Source organism: Thalassophryne amazonica, chromosome 22, assembly GCF_902500255.1.
Source record: "Thalassophryne amazonica chromosome 22, fThaAma1.1, whole genome shotgun sequence".
Classification (NCBI taxonomy): domain Eukaryota; kingdom Metazoa; phylum Chordata; class Actinopteri; order Batrachoidiformes; family Batrachoididae; genus Thalassophryne; species Thalassophryne amazonica.
Window position 1 is genome coordinate 36,671,886 of NC_047124.1, and position 12,465 is coordinate 36,684,350.

At 44.3% G+C, this 12,465-nt stretch overlaps 1 protein-coding gene across 2 annotated transcripts in view; it reads right to left on the reverse strand.

The window, feature by feature from the left end:
- The window catches only part of tmem178b (transmembrane protein 178B), a 175,439-nt gene that overhangs the window by 32,492 nt on the left and 130,482 nt on the right, over positions 1–12,465 (reverse strand). The window lies entirely within an intron of this gene.

Sequence of the window (12,465 nt, forward strand, 5' to 3'; positions counted from 1 at the left end):
CGAGCACGGCATTACTCTGTGAAGCATGGCACTGCTCTGTGAAGCGCGGTGCTGCTCTGTGAAGCATGTTGCTCTGCGAGCAGGGTGCTGCTCTGTGAAGCATGGTGCTACTCTGAAGCGTGTTGCTCTGCGAGCGCGGCACTGCTCTGTGAAGCACGGCGCTGCTCTGTGAAGCGCTGCACTGTTCTGTGAAGCGCGTTGCTCTGTGAAGCGTGGTGCTGCTCTGTGAAGGACGATGCTGCTCTGTGAAGGACGATGCTGCTCTGTGAAGCTCTGCACTGCTCTGTAAAGCGTGTTGCTCTGTCAGCATGGCACTGCTCTGTGAAGCGCGGTGCTGCTCTGTGAGCTGCGTTGATCTGCAAGCACGGCGCTACTCTGTGAAGCATGGTGCTGCTCTGTGAAGCATGGTGCTGCTCTGTGAAGCGCATTGCTCTGCGAGCACGATGCTGCTCTGTGAAGCGCAGTGCTCTGCAAGCACGGTGCTACACTGTGAAGCGCGTTGCTCTGCAAGCACAGCGCTACTCTGTGAAGCATGGTGCTGCTCTGTGAAGCATGGTGCTGCTCTGTGAAGTGCATTGCTCTGCGAGCACGGCACTACTCTGTGAAGCATGGCACTGCTCTGTGAAGCGCGGTGCTGCTCTGTGAAGCATGTTGCTCTGCGAGCACGGCACTACTCTGTGAAGCATGGCACTGCTCTGTGAAGCGCGGTGCTGCTCTGTGAAGCATGTTGCTCTGCGAGCAGGGTGCTGCTCTGTGAAGCACGGTGCTACTCTGAAGCGTGTTGCTCTGCGAGCGCGGCACTGCTCTGTGAAGCACGGCGCTGCTCTGTGAAGCGCTGCACTGTTCTGTGAAGCGTGTTGCTCTGTGAAGCATGGTGCTGCTCTGTGAAGGACGATGCTGCTCTGTGAAGGACGATGCTGCTCCATGAAGCTCTGCGCTGCTCTGTGAAGCGTGTTGCTCTGTCAGCACGGCACTGCTCTGTGAAGCGCGGTGCTGCTCTGTGAACCACGTTGATCTGCGAGCGCGGTGCTGCTCTGTGAAGTGCAGTGCTACTCTGCGAAGCACTGTGCTCTGCGAGCTCACCGCTACACTGTGAAGCGCGTTGCTCTGCAAGCACGGTGCTACTCTGTGAAGCATGGTGCTGCTCTGTGAAGCATGGTGCTGCTCTGTGAAGCATGGTGCTGCTCTGTGAAGCCTGGTGCTGCTCTGTGAAGCATGGTGCTGCTCTGTGAAGCGCATTGCTCTGCGAGCACGGCGCTGCTCTGTGAAGCGCGGTGCTCTGCGAGTGCAGCACTCTGATTTGACTGTGTGGAAGCACATTTTGTAGGATCATTTATTGAAATAATGAGATCTGTGAGATGTGCTGCTATTTTTTTAAGACATTTTAGGGTGTGGACTGGCGGCACTGTGAGCAGCACTGGATGATGCTGGGAGTGTTTTCAGGTGCAGGAAGTGCAGGAAAGGACTTTGTTGTCTTGGGACTGAAGTCAGCACTTGTGTGACGCACAGACGAACACTCAGACGGAGGACAGATAGAATGACAGACGGGACCGCTGGGAGCAAAGCCAGCACAGGACTTTAACACAGTTCAGTTTTCTGCTCAAATTACGAGCTGACAAAACGTCTGTGGGTTCGTATGAACACTGACAGCTAATTATTTCAGACTAGAACCACAGCAGCATAAACAAAACACCATAAAGGACAGAGTGATACGTGTCAAGCAGGGAGTGTGTGTGTGTGTGTGTGTGTGTGTGTGTGTGTGTGTGTGTGTGTGTGTGTGTGTGTGTGTGAAGATGTTGCCCCCCGCAACTCGATGTACCCCAATATCTTGCCAAAACATGCACACGTACACGGCATTTATAATCATTATACTATTGTGTCTGTGTGTATGTGTGTGTGCGTGTACACACGCTGCTGTGTGTTCTATACATAATATACTGTGGATAATTTATGCAAAACTAAACTGGAGTATTTTCCATCACATCACATTTTCAAGGTCAATCAGGTCCATATATTTATAGAGTATATTTGGAAGGGGGATTTCAAGATACTTCAATCAATCAATCAATTTTTTTATATAGCGCCAAATCACAACAAACAGTTGCCCCAAGGCGCTTTATATTGTAAGGCAAGGCCATACAATAATTATGTAAAACCCCAACGGTCAAAACGACCCCCTGTGAGCAAGCACTTGGCTACAGTGGGAAGGAAAAACTCCCTTTTAACAGGAAGAAACCTCCAGCAGAACCAGGCTCAGGGAGGGGCAGTCTTCTGCTGGGACTGGTTGGGGCTGAGGGAGAGAACCAGGAAAAAGACATGCTGTGGAGGGGAGCAGAGATCGATCACTAATGATTAAATGCAGAGTGGTGCATACAGAGCAAAAAGAGAAAGAAACAGTGCATCATGGGAACCCCCCAGCAGTCTACGTCTATAGCAGCATAACTAAGGGATGGTTCAGGGTCACCTGATCCAGCCCTAACTATAAGCTTTAGCAAAAAGGAAAGTTTTAAGCCTAATCTTAAAAGTAGAGAGGGTGTCTGTCTCCCTGATCTGAATTGGGAGCTGGTTCCACAGGAGAGGAGCCTGAAAGCTGAAGGCTCTGCCTCCCATTCTACTCTTACAAACCCTAGGAACTACAAGTAAGCCTGCAGTCTGAGAGCGAAGCGCTCTATTGGGGTGATATGGTACTACGAGGTCCCTAAGATAAGATGGGACCTGATTATTCAAAACCTTATAAGTAAGAAGAAGAATTTTAAATTCTATTTTAGAATTAACAGGAAGCCAATGAAGAGAGGCCAATATGGGTGAGATATGCTCTCTCCTTCTAGTCCCCGTCAGTACTCTAGCTGCAGCATTTTGAATTAACTGAAGGCTTTTTAGGGAACTTTTAGGACAACCTGATAATAATGAATTACAATAGTCCAGCCTAGAGGAAATAAATGCATGAATTAGTTTTTCAGCATCACTCTGAGACAAGACCTTTCTGATTTTAGAGATATTGCGTAAATGCAAAAAAGCAGTCCGACATATTTGTTTAATATGCGCTTTGAATGACATATCCTGATCAAAAATGACTCCAAGATTTCTCACAGTATTACTAGAGGTCAGGGTAATGCCATCCAGAGTAAGGATCTGGTTAGACACCATGTTTCTAAGATTTGTGGGGCCAAGTACAAGTACGTAGCTTAAAGCAGATAACCCGTACATTGGAGAGGAAATGGCGTCTCACTAATTTAGAAGATCTTCACTTAGCCTGGAAAAAGAGTCTGTTGCTCTATAAAAAAGCCCTCCGTAAAGCTAGGACATCTTTCTACTCATCACTAATTGAAGAAAATAAGAACAACCCCAGGTTTCTTTTCAGCACTGTAGCCAGGCTGACAGAGTCAGAGCTCTATTGAGCTGAGTATTCCATTAACTTTAACTAGTAATGACTTCATGACTTTCTTTGCTAACAAAATTTTAACTATTAGAGAAAAAATTACTCATAACCATCCCAAAGACGTATCGTTATCTTTGGCTGCTTTCAGTGATGCCGGTATTTGGTTAGACTCTTTCTCGCCGATTGTTCTGTCTGAGTTATTTTCATTAGTTACTTCATCCAAACCATCAACATGTTTATTAGACCCCATTCCTACCAGGCTGCTCAAGGAAGCCCTACCATTATTTAATGCTTCGATCTTAAATATGATCAATCTATCTTTGTTAGTTGGCTATGTACCACAGGCTTTTAAGGTGGCAGTAATTAAACCATTACTTAAAAAGCCATCACTTGACCCAGATATCTTAGCTAATTATAGGCCAATCTCCAACCTTCCTTTTCTCTCAAAAATTCTTGAAAGGGTAGTTGTAAAACAGCTAACTGATCATCTGCAGAGGAATGGTCTATTTGAAGAGTTTCAGTCAGGTTTTAGAATTCATCATAGTACAGAAACAGCATTAGTGAAGGTTACAAATGATCTTCTTATGGCCTCGGACAGTGGACTCATCTCTGTGCTTGTTCTGTTAGACCTCAGTGCTGCTTTTGATACTGTTGACCATAAAATTTTATTACAGAGATTAGAGCATGCCATAGGTATTAAAGGCACTGCGCTGCTGTGGTTTGAATCATATTTATCTAATAGATTACAATTTGTTCATGTAAATGGGGAATCTTCTTCACAGACTAAAGTTAATTATGGAGTTCCACAAGGTTCTGTGCTAGGACCAATTTTATTCACTTTATACATGCTTCCCTTAGGCAGTATTATTAGATGGTATTGCTTAAATTTTCATTGTTACGCAGATGATACCCAGCTTTATCTATCCATGAAGCCAGAGGACACACACCAATTAGCTAAACTGCAGGATTGTCTTACAGACATAAAGACATGGATGACCTCTAATTTCCTGCTTTTAAACTCAGATAAAACTGAAGTTATTGTACTTATTGTACTTAAAGATACTTCAGAATAGAATATTATATATATATATGTGTGTGTGTGTGTGTGTGTGTGTGTGTGTGTGTGTGTGTGTGTGTGTGTGTGTGTGTGTGTGTGTGTGTGTGTGTATGTATACTAGCTGGGGTACCCGGCACTGCCCAGGTTATCCTGTTTTAGACATAAGCCAAATGCCGGTCAGTTTAATCAAAACAATTGCCCAACATTTGTTTTTGTAATGCTGATGTCTTACAAATATTATATTTAATGGGCTAAAGTTTGTCCAGCAGAACTATAAGAGGTGGACTCCCCAAACTAAGTGGAAATACTTGGTTAAAAGACAAACACATTTGAAGTCCTTCATGCAGACTTTGTTTTGCAATCAAATTTATAACAAAATTACACACAAAAGATATGTAAAAGTAAATGTAAATATCAATGAATCAAAATTGAGGTAGTGGTGTATTTCACTGTTTTTATATTGCAATTTTACAAACATAAAATGAATGTATTCAGACAGGAAGGGAAACTGGGTTGTACAGGACAGTCAGGTGCTTAACAGTTGAGAACATAAAGTAGCTGAAGAAAGGGATTAAATAAACAGAGATGGCCAACACATATACAGGGCTGGAAATTTGAATCTGCCTGGTCATACCCACAGTCAGCTATTTTGGGGGTAATTTTCAGTTCAACTTAAAAAAAAATTGTATCGTTTGTTCCCCGTGTCATGAGGATTCAGAATATATATAGTTTTAGAGCTACATATTATAGATTGGGAGTTTATCCCGGACAGACAGACAGACAGAATTAGCCCTATATATATATATATATATATATATATATACGAGGTCTCTTAGATAATAAACCGACCCTTTTATTTTTTTTTTTAACTATATGGATTTGAATGACGTGCGATTACACCAATCATGCTTGAACCCTCGTGCGCATGCGTGAGTTTTTTCACGCATGTCGGTGACGTCATTTCCCTGTGGGCAGGCCTTGAGTGAGATGTGGTCCCGCCCTCTCGGCTGAATTCCTTTGTTTCACACGCTGCTCGAGACGGCGCGCGTTGCTTTATCAAAATTTTTTCTGGACCTCTGAGGAATATCCGAGTGGACACTATTCGAGAAATTAAGCTGGTTTTCTGTGAAAAGTTTAACGGCTGATGAGAGATTATGGGGTGTTTCTGTCGATGTAAGGACTTCCCACGGAGCGGGACGTCCTGCAGCGCTTCCAGGCGCTGTCGTCGGCCTGTTTCGAGCTGAAAACATCCTAATTTAAGGCTTAATTCACCCAGGACATCGTGAGAGAACAGAGAAGATTCAGAAGAGGCCGGCATGAGGAATTTATGTGGACATTCCACTGTTTAAGGACATTTTTTTAATGAAAGACGTGCGCGCAAATTCGCCGAGTCGTTTCCGTGACGACTCGGTGAATCTGTGTGCGCCGCGACAGGAAAAACACCTCCGTGTTGAAAACCATTTGTAGAATTCAGGCGGCTTTTAATGGCTTTCAACAAGTGAGTAACTGAGAAATTGTTTAACAGCTTGGGCATGTTCCAACTTGCCCGTTAAGATTTCCAACGGAGGTGTTTTTCCTGCCGCGACCCCCCGCGGTCGGGTCCAGCCCGACATGCGACTCTGCCCGCACGTTCTTTCATTACAAAATGACCGTTAACAATGGAATGTCCGAATAAACTCCTCATGCCGACTTCTTCTGAAAGTTCTCTGTTCTCTGATGACTTACTGCGTCAACAGAGCCTGAAATGTGGAAGTTTTCAACTTGAAATGGTGAGACGCTGCCGCCTCGAAGCGCAGATCGCCGTCAGGCGCCGTGGACCGTCCTTAAAGCGACACTACCAGACCAAAATCTCTCATCAGCCGTTAAAATTTTTACCGAAAACCAGCTGAATTTATTGAATGGTGTCCACTCAGTTGTGCCTTACAGTTTTGAAAAATTTTTTATCAAACAAAGCAACAGTCTCTGAGCCATTCCTAAACAATGAAAAAAATCGACGAGCGGGTGGACGACTCCTCACTCAAAGACTGCCCACAGGCGAATGACGTAACCGACAGGCGTGAAAAAACTCTCGCATGCCCACGAGGGTTCAAGCATGTCTGATGTAATCACACGTGATTCAAATCCATATGGTTTTTGAAAAAAATAATAAGGTCGGATACTTTTCTAATAGACCTCGTATATATATATATATATATATATATATATATATATATATATATATATATATATATATATATATATATATGTATATGTATATGTATATGTATATGTATATGTATGTATATGTATACGCAACAAAAATATAAACGCAACACTTTTGGTTTTGCTCCCATTTTGTATGAGATGAACTCAAAGATCTAAAACTTTTTCCACATACACAATATCACCATTTCCCTCAAATATTGTTCACAAACCAGTCTAAATCTCTGATAGTGAGCACTTCTCCTTTGCTGAGATAATCCATCCCACCTCACAGGTGTGCCATATCAAGATGCTGATTAGACACCATGATTAGTGCACAGGTGTGCCTTAGACTGCCCACAATAAAAGGCCACTCTGAAAGGTGCAGTTTTATCACACAGCATAATGCCACAGATGTCGCAAGGTTTGAGGGAGCGTGCAATTGGCATGCTGACAGCAGGAATGTCAACCAGAGCTGTTGCTCGCGTATTGAATGTTCATTTCTCTACCATAAGCCGTCTCCATAGGCGTTTCAGAGAATTTGGCAGTACATCCAACCAGCCTCACAACCGCAGACCACGTGTAACCACACCAGCCCAGGACCTCCACATCCAGCATGTTCACCTCCAAGATCGTCTGAGACCAGCCACTCGGACAGCTGCTGAAACAATCGGTTTGCATAACCAAAGAATTTCTGCACAAACTGTCAGAAAACCGTCTCAGGGAAGCTCATCTGCATGCTCGTCGTCCTCATCGGGGTCTCGACCTGACTCCAGTTCGTCGTCGTAACCGACTTGAGTGGGCAAATGCTCACATTCAGCTGGCGTTTGGCACGTTGGAGAGGCGTTCTCTTCACGGATGAATCCTGGTTCACACTGTCAGGGCAGATGGCAGACAGCGTGTGTGGCTGTCGTGTGGGTGAGCGGTTTTCTGATGTCAATGTTGTGGATCGAGTGGCCCATGGTGGCGGTGGGGTTATGGTATGGGCAGGCGTCTGTTATGGACGAAGAACACAGGTGCATTTTATTGATGGCATTTTGAATGCACAGAGATACCGTGATGAGATCCTGAGGCCCATTGTTGTGCCATACATCCAAGAACATCACCTCATGTTGCAGCAGGATAATGCACGGCCCCATGTTGCAAGGATCTGTACACAATTCTTGGAAGCTGAAAATGTCCCAGTTCTTGCATGGACGGCATACTCACCGGACATGTCACCCATTGAGCATGTTTGGGATGCCCTGGACCGGCGTATACGACAGCGTGTACCAGTTCCTGCCAATATCCAGCAACTTCGCACAGCCATTGAAGAGGAGTGGACCAACATTCCACAGGCCACAATTGACAACCTGATCAACGCTATGCGAAGGAGATGTGTTGCACTGCATGAGGCAAATGGTGGTCACACCAGATACTGACTGGTATCCCCCCCAATAAAACAAAACTGCACCTTTCAGAGTGGCCTTTTATTGTGGGCAGTCTAAGGCACACCTGTGCACTAATCATGGTGTCTAATCAGCATCTTGGTATGGCACACCTGTGAGGTGGGATGGATTATCTCAGCAAAGGAGAAGTGCTCACTATCACAGATTTCGACTGGTTTGTGAACAATATTTGAGGGAAATGGTGATATTGTGTATGTGGAAAAAGTTTTAGATCTTTGAGTTCATCTCATACAAAATGGGAGCAAAACCAAAAGTGTTGCATTTATATTTTTGTTGAGTGTATATATATATATATATATATATATATATATATATATATATATATATATATATATATATATATATATATATATATAAAATATCCACAAAATATAGAGTTTAAAGGTTGCTCTATCCTGATTGGCCCTTATCAAGGTTTGGGTTAATCAGTGCTGCCCTGTAGGATTTTTTTTACCTTTATTTAACCAGGATAAAACTCACTGAGATTAAGAATCTCTTTTTCAACTGTGTCCTGGCCAAGAGGCAGAGTTCCACACACAGTTACATTTACATAGAAAACCGACACTTGAAGGAGATCATACAATCAGGTAAAACATCTACAGGTCAGAGACTTTGTTTCAAGAGACATCAAGAGTGATTTAAAAGTGTTAAGTGGCACCAGCTTCACATTGGTGTAGTCATAGAGCTGCTCATTGTAGCGTATCGTCTACGCTGAGCTGAACAGCTCTACACCCACTTTTAGCAGCTCTACGTCGAGTTTTCTCTCCCTACGCACGTAGGATGGAAGAAATTAAACAGCACAGTGTTACAGCATGTAAGTCTGTGCAACACGGCGCTTCTGTACACAACTGTTACACCGGATAAGTGCTTGAACATGCATGTATGCATGTTCAAGAGTGAGAGTGCCCCCTGCAGGCCAAGTCAAAGGCTGGCGAGAGACGAGTCACTGCCACGAGGACCCGATGGGGAAATCTGACAAACAGATGTCTTCTGGAGAATGTGGACACATCACACGACTGCTGATCAGAGTCTCTGGAGGACTGACGGGAGGCAAGATGACATCTACGCACTGCGGTTTCCACTAGCGGGCGCCGCAGCTGTCAATCACACCTCTGTGGGGGACGTGCACTGAACACTCAGCTGACAGCATGGATGTGTCCTGCTGTCAGCTGAGTGTTCAGTGTCACCATGGCAACAGGAGACATACGTCTAAATTAACGCTGGTGAACAGGCCTCAGGTTTATTAAAAGGCGTCCACACACGGGACAGCGTGGAAGGAAGTAGTGTCAATTTAGTCAGACGAGACCAAATATCATCGTCAAGGACCATCTTGTTTTCATGATGAAAAACAGATGATGATGATGATGATGACATGTGAGAGTTCTAAAACACAGACAAAGACAAAATTAACCTGCGTGACTGTTGATGATAAAAGATGTTTTGCATGAAATAAAATATAGAACACAACACTAAAGTGTCCTCGGCCACAGGAGCATGTCACCAATGAAAGAGTGCAGAAAGAATGTGACCTTTTGACCTCCTAAGGTTAACCATGTTTGAACTTGTCCAAGGTCTGTGTCCCAAGAATGGTCCCTGTGAATCTGACCCAAGCAGTAATAGGAATGGACTCATGCTGAGGACAGACAAACAGACAGCAGACAGGCATACATATGGGCAGACAGACAGAAAGACAGACAGAAAAGACAGACAGACGAATAGACACACGGACAGACAGATGGACAGACAGACAGAAAAGACAGACAGACGAACAGACAGATGAACAGACAGATGAACATACAGATGGACAGACAGATGGACAGACAGATGTACAGAAAGACGAACACACAGATGGACAGACAGACAAACAGACAGATGAACAGACAGATGGAGAGACAGATGGACAGAGATGAACAGACAGATGGACAGACAGATGAATACAGATAGACTGACAGACAGACTGAAAAGACAGACAGACGAACAGACAGATAGACATACTGACGGGCAGACAGATAGACAGACAGACAGAGGGACGGGCAGATGGACAGACAGAAAGACGGATGGGCAGACAGATGGACGGACAGACGGGTGGACAGACTGACAGCCAGACGGGAAGACAGATGGTTGGATGGACAGACAGATGGATGGACAGAGAGATGGACAGCCAGATGGACAGACAGTCAGACAGACGGACAGACAGATGGACAGACAGACAGATACACAGACAGACGGGTGGATGGATGGAAGGACAGACAGACAAATGCAAAGTCTTCGCCTGATGACCATATTCTGGCCTCGAGAAAAAACTCAAATAATCTCTTTCCATTTTCATCTTCAAGTTCTCCCACTTTGAAAATGTTTCCAACATCTGTCGCATTCAGCAGAACCATCAAGGTGGGACCCAAAAATATAAAATGTACCGTGGACGCATTTGACAATGAGTGGGACAGCCGAGCACTCAAAATGTTGAGAAATCGTTTTTTAAAAGAACGCCGTCTCTGTTGCGTCTCCTCACTGCTCTCTGTCTCCTGTCTGTGGGGGAGGGGGGGCAGTGGGTCATCCTGCTGTGTGTTCGAGCATCGAGCACTCGAGTGGAAACCAGCCTCCAGAAAGTCAACTTTTTTTTTTCAAACTAGGAACCAAAAAGCCAAAAATTTGATTTCCAATATTGTGGAAAAACGCCACAAATCTTCAAGAAGAGCAATCTGAGATTTCTGATGTCCGCAAATCATGATCCGGATCACCTCCAAAATTTAATGGAGTCTTCCACGGCCTAATGTCTATCTGTGGTGAAAATGTCGGCCAAATCTGTGCAGTAGTTTTGATGTAATCTTGCTAACAGACAGACAAATAAATACATAAATAAGTAAACACAGATGATTTTATTATGTCTTTGGTGGACGTATTAATTCAACAAGTCCATTTTGTCAGGTCATGATAACATTTGCTATTTCAGATGTGTGAAGCACCATATTGACTGTAAAGGTAATGAGAATTAATCTGTTCCTTTATCAAAAATACGAAAATGTCTCGACTGAAGGAAAACTAACATATGCTGAGTTCTGTTCTGAATAAAAACAGACTAAAATGAACAGACTTTTAGTCGTCTAAGACATGACTAGGGGCCCCTTCACACATAGTGCAAATTTGGACAAATTATACTTTAAGTGTGCACGAAGCAGGAATTGTGTGCAAAACGTGTAAAATGGTAGCTGCTTCTAACGCCTTGTACACTTGCTGCTGCAACTATTTACACACACCAGCGGCTGAAAGACAGAGTGTGCGCCATGTGAGCCCATCGAACCCTCTCATGGCAGGTGTCAGCCAAATTCCAACTGACACGCACAAACACCACTCGCATGGCACTTAGAAAATGTGTGGCCACTTGCACTGTCATCACGAAAACAGTCAGCAGACGATCACTGTCGAGCTGGATGTGAAATTTGTCTCAGTGCCCCACGAGTGTGGAGTTGCCGAATGCATGTGGTGTGCCAGAGTGTGAGGACAGTGAGCGCCGCGCCGCAGGACCAGGACAAGCCAACAGTATGAAAAATACGCCATTTTCAGTCACATATCAGCAGAAATACATTGTACCAAACAGCATTTGTTCAGTTATCACTGCGCCTTTTTCTTTTTAGAAAATATGTTTATCTACTTGTTGATTTTAACCATTTCACGCTCCTGTGAGAAGATAGTGATTGTAGCGCAGTGGTAAAGTTTCCATCTAGTAATCAAAGCATGCGGGTTTGAATCCCATGAGTGGCATTTATTTCTTTTCATTTAACCAGGTTATTTAACCGTGGGCTTCTGCATTGCGTCCACTTTGATTTGTTATTCATATCAACCCAGTGATATTCACTAATTATACAGCTGTTTTTTATTTTATTTTCCTCCACATCAGCAGCGTGAAGTGGTGCAGCTCATCCCAACTCGAAAGACACTGTTGCGTGCATGAACTGTCACACTGGCATTGTGCATGCCTGCCCACTGGCGTGATGTTTCGTGGTGTGCTCATATGAGTTCTCCCGCTGTGAGTCGCCCTGAGGTGGACATATTTTCACTGTGTGTGAAGGTGCCCTAAATAAAACAGCATGTGAATGACTAAATCTAAAAAGGACATTTGACAAAAGACTAAATTAAAAAATAATAAATGACAACGTTAACACTGGGAGGAAATGGTAAATGGACTGCATTTATATCACGCTTTTCCATCTGCATCAGGCGCTCAAATACAATAATGCCTCACATTCACCCCAATGTCAGGGTGCTGCCACACAAGGTGCCCAGGACACACCGGAGCAACTAGGGGATTAAGGACCTTGCCCAAGGGCCCTTAGTGATTTTCCGGTCAGGCTGGGTTTTGAACCAAGGATCCTCTGGTCTCAAGCCAACGCTTAACCACT